General features: G+C 37.6%; 1 non-coding gene across 1 annotated transcript; it reads left to right on the plus strand.

The window, feature by feature from the left end:
* On the plus strand, window positions 1-72 carry TRNAD-GUC (transfer RNA aspartic acid (anticodon GUC)). The gene has a single exon. It is a non-coding gene; the product is annotated as a tRNA-Asp (tRNA).
* Window positions 73-17,067: the final 16,995 nt, after the last annotated feature.

Consider the following 17,067-nt stretch of genomic DNA (forward strand, 5'->3'; position numbering starts at 1 on the left):
TCCTCGTTAGTATAGTGGTTAGTATCCCCGCCTGTCACGCGGGAGACCGGGGTTCAATTCCCCGACGGGGAGGCGATTCCTTTTATTCACACAATTAAATAAAATGATGTACTTTTTAACATTGTAAAATATATCTGTCATTATCCTTGCCTATTCCGATTGAGAAAAAAGGTTGAATTCACCGATGGACAAAATGCTTACTGATGTGTTAACTGAAATTCATAATATGCTCTGAATATTTCAATATGCACAGGCGTACCATCAAAAACACTTTACATCTGCATTCTCTTGGAAAATGAGATGAAGCAGTGGTGAATCCTAGGCTGCTGTTCCACTCGATTGGCACAATTTACAAGTAGAATGACTGCTTTTGGTTAGTAGTGACCCCTGGTGGCTAATAGTTATAAGCTGCAAATGGTAAAGTGAGCTGATTATATAGATATATTACCTACTGGCGGTCGCCAGTAGGTATATATAGTTAGGATTTTTTCCCTATGGGATTTTTGAAAATTCTATGTCTAATAACTTTAGCGTTTGTGGACGGAATTGGCTGAAATTTTCTGGAAAATGGAACATTTTGTTTCTGAGGAGCCCCTGAAAATTTGGGGGGGGTTTGTCAAGGGGGGGCCGAGAAAAAAGGGGGGTCCCAAAACATGTTTTTAACATTGAGTTTTCCATAGGGCGGTTAGCCTCACTTTTAGCCCGAATGGCTGAATGGATTTGCACGAAACTTGGCAAAATTGTAGGGACTGGTAGCCCGATGTGCCTTTTGTAGGTCTCATTATATGTGCTGCAGTGGATTTTGAGAAATGAACGTTCAAAAAAAGATATATATCTGTAAGCGCGGACCAGGCAGCGCCCCGGTTCGCGTACCTTACGCGTATCGGAACTTCGCGTAGCGAAGCTGATTGGATCTCCGGTGTCTGTCAACATTCTAAACAGTCCGGAGCGGCCGCCATCTTGTCTCTCGGTAGGATCGAGAGACAAGAGGAGGCCAAAACAAAGGGGGAAATAACTATAAGGGGGCATAGTAGATCCTCGCTGACCCCCTAGGTTTAATGTGGAGGTTTTAAAGGGGCCCCGCGGGGCAAAAAAAAAAAAAAAAAAATTGGGGTTTTTTTCGTGGTTAGCGCCCGGTCCGCGAACCGGGAAGCGTTCTGGGGAGCGTACTACAATGAAAAATGAATGATAGTCTTTTCAAATGCTGTATGTTAATTGATTGTTGGATTTTTTGATTATTTTTTATTTCCTTTATCTTCCCAGGGAGTGACCAGGTACGCGAACCGTTGAGCACCTCGGTTCGCGGACCTTAAGCGTTCCGGGAGTCCACCATGTTGTGTTTCGGTCGAATTAAGATACAAGATGGAGGGCAATTAATGTTCGGAATGGGTAGAAGGGGGCACGGTAGAGTTATCTTGACCCCCTAGGTTTTCTGAGGGTGGCTGAGTAGGTTTATATGTGCGAAAAAAAAACATTTTTTTAAAAAAAATTCGCGAGGTTAGCTCCCGGTACGCGTACCGGGTAGCGCCCCAGGGAGTGTACTTTGTTGAAAATTAGTGAAAAAAGTTAGAGTAAAATAATAATTGTGAGTGATTAGATGTAGGGTAGCTCTGAGAAGAGCTTTTGGGTTTATGGTACATTTAGGTACTTATAAGTAGGTACCAATGCACATTCTTAAATTCAGAGTGAAAACTCTGTTGCCCTCATCTGAGAAGTGAACTCCATCTCCTCTGTAGATATCTTGCATGTAGTAACGCAAGTTATTGTTGTACAGGGAGCCCATTCCATGGTCTCTCATGTAAGCTGAAACAGATTTGTTTACATGCTTCCTCGACTTCTCAATTTGTGGACAAAATTGGTTTGACCACCTCCATTTCTGTCTTTGGCAGATATTTGAATATACCAAGGCAGTCTGAGGAAAAAGTGCCATTAATTGCTCAAAGGTGTCCTTTAAAAGCATTTCCAGACCTACACCAGTCAAAGTGCCCAAGTCATTACCTCCACAGTGCACAATTAACAGGTCAGGTTTTGGCAAATGCATAAAGGTTTTCACCAATGGTATCAATTGGTGACATTTTAATCCTCTGTGGCCAAACCACTTAATTTCCACATCTTGTAAATTGAGGTTAGGTAAATTCCTGCTTTCAACGTACCTTTGAGCCCAGTGAATATAACTATGACCAACAATCCAGACAGAAAACATGGTGAGAGAAGGTTCTCCTGCAGTCAGATGAAGTGTGGCAATGAAATGGCAGTTGAAAAAATGAGAGTGTAAAATGAAAAAAAAACTGTGGAGTTTCTGTGTTCATGAAGCAGTAACAGTGATTGGTGGATTTTGATTGATGAAAACAGAAAGTTAGGGTGCAGAGATGTGTTCTTTGAAAGATGTATTTTGAGTGGTCAATAAAAAATCATTAAATGAAAGAATGCACTGGATATGCAGGTGCACTGAGAGTTCAGAGTTCAATTGCAACATTGTTGTGTGAACTTGCAAACACGAGTTTTTCCAAGAGGTGGTTGCTATGGAAAATAGGCAGAAAGGGCAGAGGGGGAAGGGTTTTCATTTGAAAAAAAGTGAGGGAAGAGTTTTGATTGGGTGACATGAGAAATATGTTTGAAGAATTACAGCATTTCTGTGCTTTTGATAGCTGCAGACTCTGGAGTGCATACCTTTTGCTCTGCTGAAGACAAATTGGTGTGTTTCTTAGACTGTTTTCAAACTCAAAGTATTTGCTAAGGTGAGAAAATATTTCTTTACTTTAGATAGAGAATAGTGTGCTTTAAGGAGAAAATTATGATTTATGTGGCGCAAATTGCTTGTAAATATGCTCTCACATGTGTATGGAAAATTTTGATTTTGAATGTTTGTGTTACATAGCCATGTTAAAAGTGACCCAACCATGCTGGAAAGCCAATCAAAAAATGATTTCATGTGTTTTAATGACATTTTAAGTCATTTTCCCATGTGCAGTGTTTAGAAATTATGATTTGAAAATGGTTTTTGGGGAAAAGGAATTGTTTTTAAATTCATGACAAGGACATAATGGTGTATGGTTCTTTATAAGGCAATTGACTGTCCCTGATGTTATTTTTCTCATTTTAGTGTAAGACCTTTCTCTGTGGCGCAAATTGCTTGTAAATATGCTCTCACATGTGCATGGAAAATTTAGATTTTGAATGTTTGTGTTAAATAGCCATGTTAAAAGTGACCCAACCATGCTGGAAAGGCAATCAAAAAACGCTTTCATGTGTTTTAATGACATTTTAAGTCATTTTCCCATGTGCAGTGTTTAGAAATTATGATTTGAAAATCGTTTTTGGGGAAAAGGAATTGTTTTTAAATTCATGACAAGGACATAATGGTGTATGGTTCTTTATAAGGCAATTGACTGTCCCTGATGTTATTTTTCTCATTTTAGTGTAAGACCTTTCTCTGTGGCGCAAACTGCTTGTAAATATGCTCTCACATGTGCATGGAAAATTTAGATTTTGAATGTTTGTGTTACATAGCCATGTTAAAAGTGACCCAACCATGCTGGAAAGGCAATCAAAAAACGCTTTCATGTGTTTTAATGACATTTTAAGTAATTTTCTCATGTGCAGTGTTTTGAAATTATGATTTGAAAATCGTTTTTGGGGAAAAGGAATTGTTTTTAAATTCATGACAAGGACATAATGGTGTATGGTTCTTTATAAGGCAATTGACTGTCCCTGATGTTATTTTTCCCATTTTAATGTAAGACCTTTCTCTGTGGCGCAAATTGCTTGTAAATATGCTCCCACCTGTGCATGGAAAATTTGGATTTTGAATGTTTGTGTTACATAGCCATGTTAAAAGTGACCCTACCATGCAGGAAAGCCAATCAAAAAACGCTTTTATGTGTCTTAAGGACAATTTAAGTAATTTTCCCATGTGTAGTGTTTTGAAGTTATGATTTGAAAATCGTTGTTGAGGTAAAGGAATGTTGTTAAAATTTATGTGCGCCATATGCCCCCAAATTTCTTTTTTAGGGTTGCAGCAGGGTGTTCTTGAGACACCCCTGCACCTTTGGAATAAATTCCTAATTTGTGATGAGCAAATTGTTAATCGCAAATTGCACCTTAATTTATATGAGCCTCCTAGCCCATGGAAATGAATGGGTAAAATAGCAATTAGCAATTTGCTCATTGCAAATTAGGAATGGTAAAGAATTGCTATTTATTCCTTAAAATTCGCTATTTAGGAAATGCAAAATAGTTTGATGATACATATGGCGGTTGATCTCTAACAAGATAAGAAGCTTATGGATTCATTTATGGTGACTGGCGCAATGAAGTAGACATCACTTACTTCATTGGTAGAGCTTTACATATATTATCTCCTCTGTATTCTTCATCAAGCGTAAATTTAATCTGCAATCCTGAGTAGGCCTCACTTTAAACAAACCTCTGGATAGGCTACATCTTATTGTTATCCTGTATTAATCATTTAAAATGCTAGGGACAGATTTATGATAGGTGTATACCTCTTTTGTGCCACTTAGAAAACATTGTCCATGGGGAAATGACTTAAAATGTCCTTAAGACACATGAATGTGTTATTTTAAAACGTTTGCAATTTTTTTGGGTCACTTTCAACATGGCTATGTGACTGAAACAGTCAAAATCTAAATTCGCAATGCACAGGTGGGAGCATATTTACAAGGAATGTGCTTCATGGGGAAAGGTCTTATAATGTAATATGGGAAAAATGACATCAGAGACACTGAAATGCCTTATAGAGAAGCATACACCATTATGTCCTTGTCATAAATTTGCAAACATTACTTTTCCCCAAAAACGATTTTCAAATTATATTTTGAAAACACTGCACATGTGGAAATGACTTAAAATGTCAATAATTCAAAATTTGCGATTCCTTAAATGCGATGTATCAAAAAAAAAATATGTAAAAAATGATATTAAGGATTTGGAAACTACCACCAACTTCTAGTTTGTGGTAATTTGCGAATTCTTTTCAAAAAGCATTTTTTTCAACAACAAAAAAAAGGTCCCATATGACGCCCATACATGCCATTAGGGCATGTAGGTTTGCCATATGCTCCCAAATTTCTTTTTCAGGGGTGCAGCAGGGTGTTCTTGAGATACCCCTGCACGCTTGAAAAAAATCCTATTTTGTGATGAGCTAATTGCTAATCACAAATTGCAACCTTCATTCCTATGAGCCTCCTAGCCCATGGAAATGAATGGGTAATTTGCAATTAGCAATTTGCTCATTGCAAATTAGGAATAGTAAAGAATTGCTATTTATTCCTTAAAATTTGCTATTTAGGAAATGCAAAATAGTTTGATGGTACATATGGTGGTTCATCTGTAACAAGATAAGAAGCTTAGGGATACATTTATGATGACTGGCGCAATAAAGTGCACATTACTTACTTCATTGGTAGTCCTTTATATGTATTATCTCCTCTGTATTCTTCATCAAGCGTAACTTTAATCTGCAATCCTGAGTAGGCCTCACCTTAAACAAACCTCTGGATAGGACACACTTTATTGTCATCCTGGATTAATCATTTAAAATGCTAGGGACAGATTTATGATAGGTGTATGCCTTTTTTGTGCCACTGTGCGTCACTTTTATGATGCAGCGGTGGTGCAAAAGATTTGCTATGAGGTGACAACATTAAAAATTGATGCATTTAGGCAGATATGTCATGGTGTAAAAAAAAACGTACCACATAAAACCCAAGCAGCAGTGATGCAAAAGATGCACCATGTCGCAAGACAGGCCTCACTTGGGGCCATATGTATCAAGCTAATTAGCATTTGCAAAGATCAAAATTCTATGAATTTCGGCCTTTGCGAATGTTAATTAGACAAATGGTATGTATCAAACAACTTTGATGCAAAATAAGGAGTAGCAAAATTTGCTATTTCTTATTTTGCGATTGCACTGAAGCATTTGCAAATTTTGTGACTACTTAAATGCAATGTATCAAACAAAAACTATGTAAAAAATTACATTAAGGATGTGGAAACTATTGTGGTAAATTAGTGGTAATTTGTGAATTCTTTTCAAAAAGCTTTTTTTCAAAAAAACAAAAGGTGCCATATGACGCCAACACATGCCCTTAGGGCATGTATGTGTGCCATATGCCCCCAAATTTGTTTTTCAGGGGTGCAGCAGGTGTTCTTGAGACACCCCTGCACCCTTGGAAAAATTCCTACTTTGTGATGAGCAAATTGCTAATCGCAAATTAAACCTTCATTCATATTAGCCTCCTAGGCCATGGAAATGAATGGGTAACTTGCAATTAGCAATTTGCTCATCGCAAATTAGGAATGGTAAAGAATCGCTATTTATTCCTTAAAATTCGCTATTTAGAAAATGTAAAATATTTTGATGATACATATGGCAGTTCATCTGTAACAAGATAAGAAGCTTAGGGATAGATTTATGATGACTGGCGCATCACCAGGGATGTGACAGTCATCCTGCGCCACTGTTCCGCCACCCATGTTGTGCTGCATTTACAATGCGGCGCAGCATGGGGCAAAAACGGCACAGATGCGTGACGCATCTGTGCCGTAAAGGTGGTGCATTGCTGGAGTTGTATCGCAAGTGCGATGCAGCTCCAGCAAGGCTCAGGGGTGCCCCATCTCCACAATGCTGCGTCAAGACCTATGCCAGCTTCAAGCAGGCGCAGGGTTTTGACGCAGCTTTCTCCTATCTGATTGTAAATGCGGCACACCATGGGTGGTAAAGCAGTGGTGCACATTAACTGGTGCATGCCTGGGGATGTGCCATTTAATATAAATCTGCCCTTTAACATTTAAGTATGTGCAGGGGACACAGAGTCGGTGAGGCTTATCCAAGGTTAAGAAGAGATGAGTCCTGTTCAGTGAAAAATTAGACATAGGCTTCACCTGCTCAGCATTGCTGGACATGGCTAAATAATAGCTGCAAAATGTTAATCTTGTTAAACAATTTTACTATTATAATCTCTGAGATTTGTTTCTTACTCTGCAACATCTCATTGTTGTTATCTTTCTTTAAAGATAAAGACAACCTCAACATTAGCGACAATCTGCAATCAGTTGATTTTGACCTCATCATTGAACTTGTAATTGAAACATCAGTGGATGTTGATCCTTTGGATGATTTAAATACTGAGGATGAAGAAGAGCGTGATGAGGATGCAGATTTGTCCGAATTATATGATATAGGATGGGAAGCTGACCTGCTTGAGCCTTTGGAATTATAAACATTTATTTTTAAAATTTATAATCAATAAAAAGTAAAAAGGTAAACCGTTTAATTTAAAAATAAAGACACCTTCAAAAACAGGTTATGTGTAGTGTCTTCAATAAAATATTAAAATATGCTCATAAAATTAGATCAGATTCACATATAAAATAGCATAGGTAACATAAATATAAATGTCATTTCTTTTCTGGTATTTCTGTATTGTAAAATTGCCAATGACTAAAAAATCTTCAAATTAAAATGTCAAGTAGTGTGTTATGTTTTTGATCACTATTACTGATTTACTGTTTGATAATAATGTTTATTAACATTTTTTATTATATTTTTCCTCAGATTCAACTGCAGATCATTTCAAGATTTCAATATGCCTACAATACAAAGACAGATAAAGGCTGCAAAACGTCAAAGACAGCAGGAGAAAAAAAAACGCAGCAGTCCTCTAACAAAAAGATTTCTCAAGCCACGAAGAAAGCACCGGGTAAGAGCTCTAAATATTTCATAAGAAATATTTGTTATAAAAAAAATATTACTACAGAAAATGTTTCAGTCCATAACACGAAAAGGAAATCAAATGGAAAGAAAAGGACAATGAAAAATGTTACTGCTAGAGCAAGAGATAAATCTGTGCATGATAGTAGAAGGAAACAACAGTTTAGGGAGATTCGTAAACGAATGTTCCGCAACAGGATAATTGGCAATTTGTTAAAAAATATTAAGAAAGGTCAACAGAAACTAGTTTTTTATAAGAGAAAAAAAAAAGTTGAGAAAGTTATTGATCAGGCATTTGAAATTAAACGTAAGTTATTTATTTTGATAATCAATAGAATTAGGAAGCTAAACAAGGCAATTTTTGATTTCAAAAGAAATAGTAGATGGAAGAGAATAGTTAATCGTAGTAATTTTTGTGAAGTTTTTTCTGGAGAATGGATGCATAGTTCAAGCTGTGAGGCATTTTTTAATGAAGAGAGTTATTTCCAGGATAATGATTTGGTGCATGCAGTTGACACCAGTGGTCGTGCTTATGAAGTGAAAGATGGTTGTCCAGTTGAAAAAGAAAAACTTGTGACAACAGAGGCAGAAGAGTTGTTAGGTAATGAGGTTTTAGGAAGACGTGCTAAGGGTCCTGTGTACACCTGGAAGTGTAGTAGTATTTGCAGTGTGCGACAGGATTCCATCAATTTGCTTTGTGATTTTGTACGGTCATTTAACAAAAAAAGTTTGAAGCAGAAAATGAGGTTGTTGCAAGAATTAGATCCTTGCAGAGTAAGAGAAGTGACAGGTTTGCATGGTCATTCACTGGCTTGTCTTTCCAGGAGAGTATGCCAGAGTGTTTTTCATCATTTCAGGATGCTAGCAGTGCATCATAACAAAGTGAGGAAATTAGTTAGAATGTTGTATTATGCTAAGAGTCCAGCAATTATGCTGAAACAATTATGCGCTGCTCTTTTGCATGGTTCTGAAATAGATGTGAAGAATATATGTGAAGAAATTGAGTTTTGTTACTTTGGAAGTAAAGAGGAGAATGTTGAAATTGAGCAAGAAGTAGAGGGTCATTTGGAAGATAGTGTACATGTTTCCAGTACAGATAATTTCCAGAGGGAAATTGCGACGTTTGACGTGAAATCAAGTGAGAGGCCTAATTTCACTTGTGTGTGTTGTAGACGCACTTATTATAAGAATCAGACTAAGTTAGTGGATTTATATGCAAAAAGTGAAAGGGAAAATAATAGTGAATGGAAGGATTTTGCAACATACTTGATGGTAGAAAATTGTTTTGATTTGGGATTGGATCAATGTGTGTGTACTTATTGTTGTAACAAATTAAAACAAAACCAGATGCCTGCTAGAGCAGTTCATAATAATCTGGAATTGGTTGAGATTCCTTCTGAATTGAAGGACTTAAATACTTATGAATCTATTTTGATTCAAAGTATCCATCCCTTTCAGGCTATTGTAAGAATGGAGCCAAAGACAGGGAAATTGCCTCCATCAGATTTACAGAGAGGATTAAAGGGAAGAGTTGTTTATTTGCCTCTAGATTTGAAGAAAAACATTAACACAATTGGAGTAGAAAAAGTGGAAGAGGAACCTCTGGTTATCTTAGTTAATGGGGTTCCGACAAAGAATAAGAAAATATGGCAAGATTTAGTAGATGTTAGGAAAGTTAAAAAGGCAACATTGTATTTGAAAAAAAATAATAAATACTATAAGAATGTATATGTTGCAGAAGAGGAAGTAAGTGAGGAAGAGGATAGCGATTTGTGTGCTGGTCAAATTGAGAAAGTAGAACCCTCTACTAGCGAAGAAATATATGAACATTATAGTGTTCATCCTTTGCATTCCAAGGAAGTCGTGGGGAATGCTATTGAGTTGTTTCAAATGAAACAAGCCAAAGGGAGTCCCATTAGTGTTTGGGAGGAAAGTTTGGAAGCTCGGTGTTTCCCACAGCTTTTTCCAACAGGTCAAGGAGGAAGATATGATGAGCGACCTCATCAAATTCCTGCTTCTGAATACCGGACTTTGCGATTGTATGCAGGAGATGCTAGGTTTCGACAATGCATTCCTTATTTGTTTCATCTCCTGTTTGAAAGCGATCTGTCTGGACTGTCATATGCAGTGAACCACATCTTGAAAAGTGGTATACACATGCAAAACATCTCGGCAAGTGATTTTATGGATAAAGTGAATGTCCAAGATAGTATTTTGGATTCTCACCTGATTAATCTCATGGCGTGTCAGCGTGGTACTAATGAGTACTGGTACCGTCGTCATGGTGATTTAAAATGTATGCTGAGGAACTTAGGTACTCCCACATGGTTCCTCACTCTGAGTTGTGCCGAGTATGGCTGGGAAGACTTACTTCAATTTCTACGAGAGGCAAATGCTAACGTAGATAACATCGAATTCAAGACACCCGGAGAACTGTGCTCTTTGGATCCAGTCAATGTATGTAGGTACTTCAATCATAGATTTGAAGCTATGATGTCTTTCATCATGAATAAGAAGAATCCACCTCTTGGAGAGGTGTTGGATTTCTTCTGGAGAAAGGAGTACCAAGCAAGAGGTGCTCCTCATATACATATGTTGCTGTGGATCAAGGATGCACCTAAATTTGGAACGGATCCAGAAGACTCAGTGATGAGTTTCATCCAACAGTATTCTACGTGTGCTGTTCCAAACGCAAAGGAGAAGAAAAGCCTAAGAGAAAAAGTTCTGCGTTTCCAAAGCCATCGATGTGGAAAGTACTGCCGTCGTAAATTCCGAAACAAAGACAAGTTCTACACCAAATGTCGTTTCGGCTTTCCACGACCGGTGATTTCTAAAGGAAGAGTAAACAGTTTGATGTCTTCGCTGCGACATAATGTGATGAAGAAATCACCTAAAAACACATACAATTTGAAGAGGAACGAAGAGTCCAAGTACATCAACGACTACAACCCGGTGATTTTGTCCATGTGGAATGCTAACATGGATATACAGTTTGTGGCTGATAACTGTATGGCTGTGGCTCGGTATGTGACGTCTTACATCACCAAAAAAGAGAAGACAGAATTGAAGGATATGTGGGAGGATATTTCCCATGAAAAGAGCCTCAGCAAGAAGTTGTACAGTTTCAGTCTGAAGATGTTGTCGCATCGAGAAATCGGAGCGTACGAATGTTCTGACCGGTTGTCTTCAGCAAGTCTCTATGCCAAGTCCAGGAGTATCGTTTGGGCGAGTCTTGGTCTTGCTGCAACGCGTAATCGAGTTCTCAAACCTGTGCGGGAAATTGAGTATTTGGCGGAAAAGGAGCCAAACAGTACCGACATTTTGAAGACAAACATGTTAGATACATATTATCCAAATCGAAGCAGTCACCTCGAGAATGTTTGTCTGTATGAGGTTCTGCAAAATTACATATTCAAGAGGAACATCAAAGAAGATACTGAGAAAGGAGTGTATGCTGTAATAGGAAGTGAGGGATGTCTGGTCAAGCAAAGAAAATGCCACTTGATAAACCATTGAAAATTGAGTGGCGAATCTCCTGAAAAAAAGGAGTTTTTCTATTTAGCACTTTTGCAACTTTTCAAGCCTTGGCGTGCAGAAGAGGAACTGCTTGGAGATTTCCTCTGTTACGAAGACTCTTTCAATGCCGCCAAGGAGACCATAGAATGTCCTGCTTTTCCCAAATATGTAGAAATGTTGAATGCGGAAATTGAGCAGGAAGCAACGATTGCAGCCGAGATTGCCAGAGACAGTTCTCAGGACAGTCAGAGTTCTGCTTCATTGAGTCAGGATCCACTAGGAGGACCTCTTATTGAAAATGAAGCTGCCACTGCTATGAATGAAGTGGAAAGAGCCATGGCACATGCTCAAGAGGATGCGGTTAACTTAGAAGAGTTGGAAAGGCAACTCAACGTTGAGCAGAGGAAAATATATGACGAAGTTACCATGCAAATTGATCATGGATTAAGTCATGATAAGAAAGAGTGCTCATGTACGTCGTTGAAGCCTGTCCGACTGTACGTGAGTGGAGAAGCGGGAACTGGAAAAAGTTTCCTCATTAAAGCAATTTCATGCTATTTGCAGGAAAGGACAGAGTCATCGCTGTCTTGTGTTGTCACTGCTCCAACTGGACTGGCAGCACATAATATTAAAGGGATTACTTTACATCGTTTACTGATGCTGCCAGTGGAGCATGACAACAAATTAGAATATCACAAGCTATCTGGAGATGCTTGTTTTGAAGTTTCAAGAATCTTGAGGAAAATGAAACTTCTTATCATTGACGAAGTAAGCATGGTTTCCAATGTCATGCTTGCCTTTGTGCATTTGAGGATGCAAGAAGTTCTCAAAACAGAGTATGATGTGTTATTTGGTGGCAAACACATCATTGTTTTCGGAGATCTTCTGCAGCTGACACCAGTGAAAGGGCAACCTGTGTTCAAAATGCTCACGCATGAAGATACCAGGAAGTGCCTAGGCAGCATTGGCAACGTCAATATATGGTTAAACTTCAATTATGCTGAACTGCATGAAAATATGCGTCAGGCGAAGGATGAAGTTTACAAGACTATTCTACAAGATGTTAGAATTGGAAAAGTGACTGAGCATGGGAAAGAAGTTTTAAATGCACGATTACTGTCAAATTTATATCCAGAACAAGATGTTGTGCCTGAGAATATTTTTCAGAAAATTACTGAAAAGAAATCTGGAATATGTTTGATGCCAACTCTTGCAGAATGTGCCAAATTTAACAACAAAATGTTGCATTTAGAAAAGCAAGAGATTGTGAAACTGGAAGCTATTGATAGAGTAGAGCATATGGGATCAACAATTATTTTGTCTGAGAATCTGAAAACTAAATTGGATTCATTAGAGAAGAGTATATCTAAAACTGCAGGTTTTGAAAAGACTCTGAATGTGTGCTTGAACTGCCGTATAATTTTAAGAAGGAATTTACATGTTGAAAGAGGTCTGGTAAATGGATCAATGGGTAATGTTGTTGATTTTGTGAAATACAGAAATAGAGATGGAATTGAATTTTTAAAAATTAAATTTGATGGCATTGAGGAAGTACAGCTAATTGCTTGTTGTTCTGCTAGATTTTTGCTTGTAAAAGACTTATATGTTCGCCGTAAGCAGTGCCCTGTTTGCTTGGCATATGCGGTGACAATCCATAAATCGCAAGGTTTAAGTGTAGACAGTGCATTGGTGAATATTGGCAGTTCTGTGTTCAAGGAGGGTATGGCATATGTGGCATTGTCACGAGTTAGAACTTTATCGGGATTGTACTTGATTGAGTGTGATGTCACAAACATTTGTGCAGATCTAGATTGTGTTAAGGAATACAATAGGTTAAGAAGAGAGTATGCGCCACATTTGCCTCAGTTTCCTTTGTTTGAGAAACGTCTGGTAGGCCGGAAACGAAGAAATGAGAACAATACTGGGGAGGTTGTAGCAAAAAGACAAAAAGTGAATGAACCTAAAATTACAAGCAGAAACAAAAAGGATTCTGTTGAAGATGTTGTTGGTTTTCAGTTTGAAAACAGTTCTGGTGTCAACTGCTATGCTAATGTAGTAATTAATGTTTTGTTTTCTCTAAAAAATGTAAAAGAAGAGATTGTGGTCAATTCTGATCAAAGATTTTGCAGTTTGTTAAATTCTGTGTTAGAGAAATGTACCACTGATAGAAGAAACATAGAAAGTGTGTCTGAAATTCGAAATCTGTTAGATAGATGTTCAGGCCAAACACAATTCTCTCAAAATATTCAGCAAGATTGTCAGGAGTTTTTAATGTATATGCTTGATGTATTACATGCTGAAGGTGTAGATGTAGATCAGCTGTTTGGGCTTTCTTATCAATGGCAGCATGACTGCGAGAACTGTATGGTATCAAGTACTACTAGTGTAGACTCAGAAAGATTTATATATTTAACTTTGCCAGACAGTAAATCAGTCTCCTTTAATAAGCTAGTAAAAGCTGCTAATCACAACATGGAGTGTAGCCAATGTAAATCTGAAATGATGTCCACATTATTTATACGAACATATGGCCAGTACGTCATTTTAATGTTCCAACGATGTAGGACTGATGGAACAAAATTGACAACTTTAATAAAAAAAATTGTAGCTTCGCAGTTGTCAATATCAGGAAGGACTTTTGTAACTACAGCAATTATATATCATGACGGCCCTTCAATAACATCAGGACATTACACAGCTTATTTAAAGTCTAGAAATGGCTGGTCATTCTGCAATGATTCTGTTTTAGTTTTCAAAAAAAAATTGCCGTATGACCTTAAAAACTCTTACCTGGTGTTTTTAAAACCAAAATTTTAGGGAAATAATCTCGGGATGTGCTCTGTGGAATTTCAAGAAGTTCTAATGGCTCCTACACAATTTGGCCTTGAGGATAAGTGTAGTTCAGAGACATAACTTCTAATCATAGGACTGGACATCATGGAGATATATGTGCACTTTGAATGAGTTCAGAAAAACTGTTTCTTTTTATAAGCTAATTGAAGCAGCCAATCAAAACATGGAGTAGAGGGAATGTAAGTCTGCAATGCTGTCTACTGTTTTACATTGCTTTGTGATTAAAAGTGATGTAGAGAATTAAATAATTGTAGTAGTCATAGAGGTAGTGTAAGTCTGCTTCATATTAAGCAGTATCAGTGTCATAGGAAATGTAGAACATGACTGAGCAAGAAGGGGAAGATATTACTATTCCAGGATTGTGAAAATGATCTTCAACATTTTAATTGTGAAAGTTGCGGAAATGCCAAATGATGGGATTGGCTTACAAGAAATCCAAGAGTTATAAATAGCTCTGACTAGATTTGGCCTTGTGGAAAATAGTGGTAGAGAGCAAGAAGTCATTTATTGCATGTAACGTGTTTTTAAAAACGATGGAGGTTTTCTTTCAGAAAGTGGCGGGCTGAAAGTAATAACAGCACAAAAGAGTGTAAGCTGTTCATAGGACATCCTTGGACGTCATGGAAAGTAAGTTAACTTTAAGGAGTTCTGAATTTTGATTTCTGATGTTGTATGGGTTTTTTAAACACAATCATTTTGATTGTGTTTTTTTTTCCCCGCTGTTACATGATGAATACCTTCAAGTCACTGTTTTTAGTGAATTTTGATACATTCTGAGAACAGCAAAAATAAACCATTTAACATGTATAATTAATTCTGTACTGTTTGCATTTATGATGTATATGTAGAACTGTGTAGGAGGCATGGAGAAGGTGAGTTTTCTGTAAGTGTTAAATTTATTGCATGCAGTGCTGCACTTCTACGTATTCTTTCATATGCTGGACTACATCTGCACAATGAGATACCTAAGCAAAGGAAACACAAGTGATGTGATTGTGAAATGAGCAAAATAAATTGCACATATTTCAATTACATCACCTGTGTTTCCTATCATTATGAATCACATTGTGCAGATCAAGTTTAGGTCTGTCCAGGGAAACATAGGAGGTTTCTACTTTGTTGAAGAGTGCAGTGGACATGACTCACTTCATTGGTAGACTTTCACAGATATTATCTCCTCTGTACACTTCAACAAGTGTAAATCTCATCTTGAACTCTGAGTAGGCCTCACCTCAAACAAATCTCTGGATAGGAGACATGTTATTGGCATCCTGAAGCGACACTTTTCTGAAACAAGAGCAATGCAAAAGATGCACCATGTTTTAAGATAGGCCTCACTTCATCTGCATCAAGATACTGTTAGTTTAAAATGTATATCTTTAGGATTGTGTAGGGGACCTGGAGAAGCAGAAGCTTCTGTCAGTGTCAAAGTTGTTGAAAAACTATTTGTCCTTCAATCTTTTCCCTTGTCTTTTGTAATGTTTAAATACATGTTTTAATATTTTTCAAATGTTGGTTCTCTCTTTCACAGATTGAAAATATAAAAATAAAAAGTGATTAATTTAACGGCAATTATAAGGTAAATAGTTGTACTCTTTTCGTTACATTTCTATCACATTCACCTACTATTAGATCCACTGCTTCACTTCTTTAACCCTCAGTTTCCTGCCTTTGCTACTTTCCTCATTCCTTTCTCTATTACCTACTTACTCAACTCCTTCCACTCTTTTTCTCAGTCCCTCTGTTCTCATAGTTCCTCAGTCTTGTTCACTCACTCCATCTCTATTACTCTTAGTGTCTGTGAATTACTTTCCCACCTTTTTTTTTGGACCGCTTCCCGGGAAGTGGCCCGGTTCGCAAACCAGCAGCGTTATGGGAGTCCACCATTTTGTGTTTCGGTCGAATCAAGATACAAGATGGAGGGCAAATAATGTTCAGAATGGGTAGAAGGGGGCACGGTAGATGTATCTTGACCCCCTTGGTTTTCTGAGGGTGGCTGAGGAGGACCATAGTTCTTCACTCTTGTTCACTCTCTCTGTTTCTATTAATGTCACTGTTTATGACTGATCAAAAAACATTTTTTAAAAAAAGAACAGTAACTATAAGGGAAGGAAACAGACAGTTATGTTAAAAGAAAGACAGCTATAGGGAGTAAACTAAGGATACTGTTACCTACAATCCACTGCTGTTGATGTTACTGACCATGTCATGAATGATGTAATATGTGACATCATCAGCAGTGGATTGTAGGTAACAGTATCTCTTGTTTACTCCCTAGCGCTGTCTTTCTTTTCACATAACTGTCTGTTTGCTTACCTTATACTTACTGTTCTTTTTTAAAAAAAAATATTTTTTTTGGTTAGCTTCCGGTACGCGTACCGGGTAGCGCTCCGGGGAGCGAACTAAGAGAAATAGAGGTTGGCAGAGTTCTAAATATTCTACCAATTTTTTTATAATGGGGAGGTAGTTCTGAAAAGAACTTTTTTTTTATGTTTTTGTTGTTTTATATTTTTTTTAGTATTTTTTGAACATTTTTTTACTTTTTCTGTATTTTCTGAACGTTTTTAAATTTTTTTTGGTTTTTTGGGGGGGGGGGAAACAAAAACGATCCATTGTAAAGGGCTCAACAGGAGCAACAAAAAAAAAGAATTTATTTTTTGGGGCGTTTCGTACAAACATTAACATGATTTTGAATAGCTCGCAAAATCAAAGTGATTCTACTTTCCCTGTAGCAGATGAAATCGCCACATTCCACCCACACTTGCTTTACGTGCCCAAACAACATTTGGATGTTTGCGATCATCTCCCTCGCCTCTGGTCCCGACACCTCTGGAACAACCGATCTTCTTGCCATTGGGAGGGGATTTTGTTGCTCATCACGTAGCTGGGCAGCACTATAATTATTTGGGTGCCACCTACTCATATGCCGATGCATAGTGTGATTGCCGTAACTGTATTTT

Source organism: Lissotriton helveticus, chromosome 1_2 (genome assembly GCF_964261635.1).
Source record: "Lissotriton helveticus chromosome 1_2, aLisHel1.1, whole genome shotgun sequence".
In the NCBI taxonomy this organism is placed as follows: domain Eukaryota; kingdom Metazoa; phylum Chordata; class Amphibia; order Caudata; family Salamandridae; genus Lissotriton; species Lissotriton helveticus.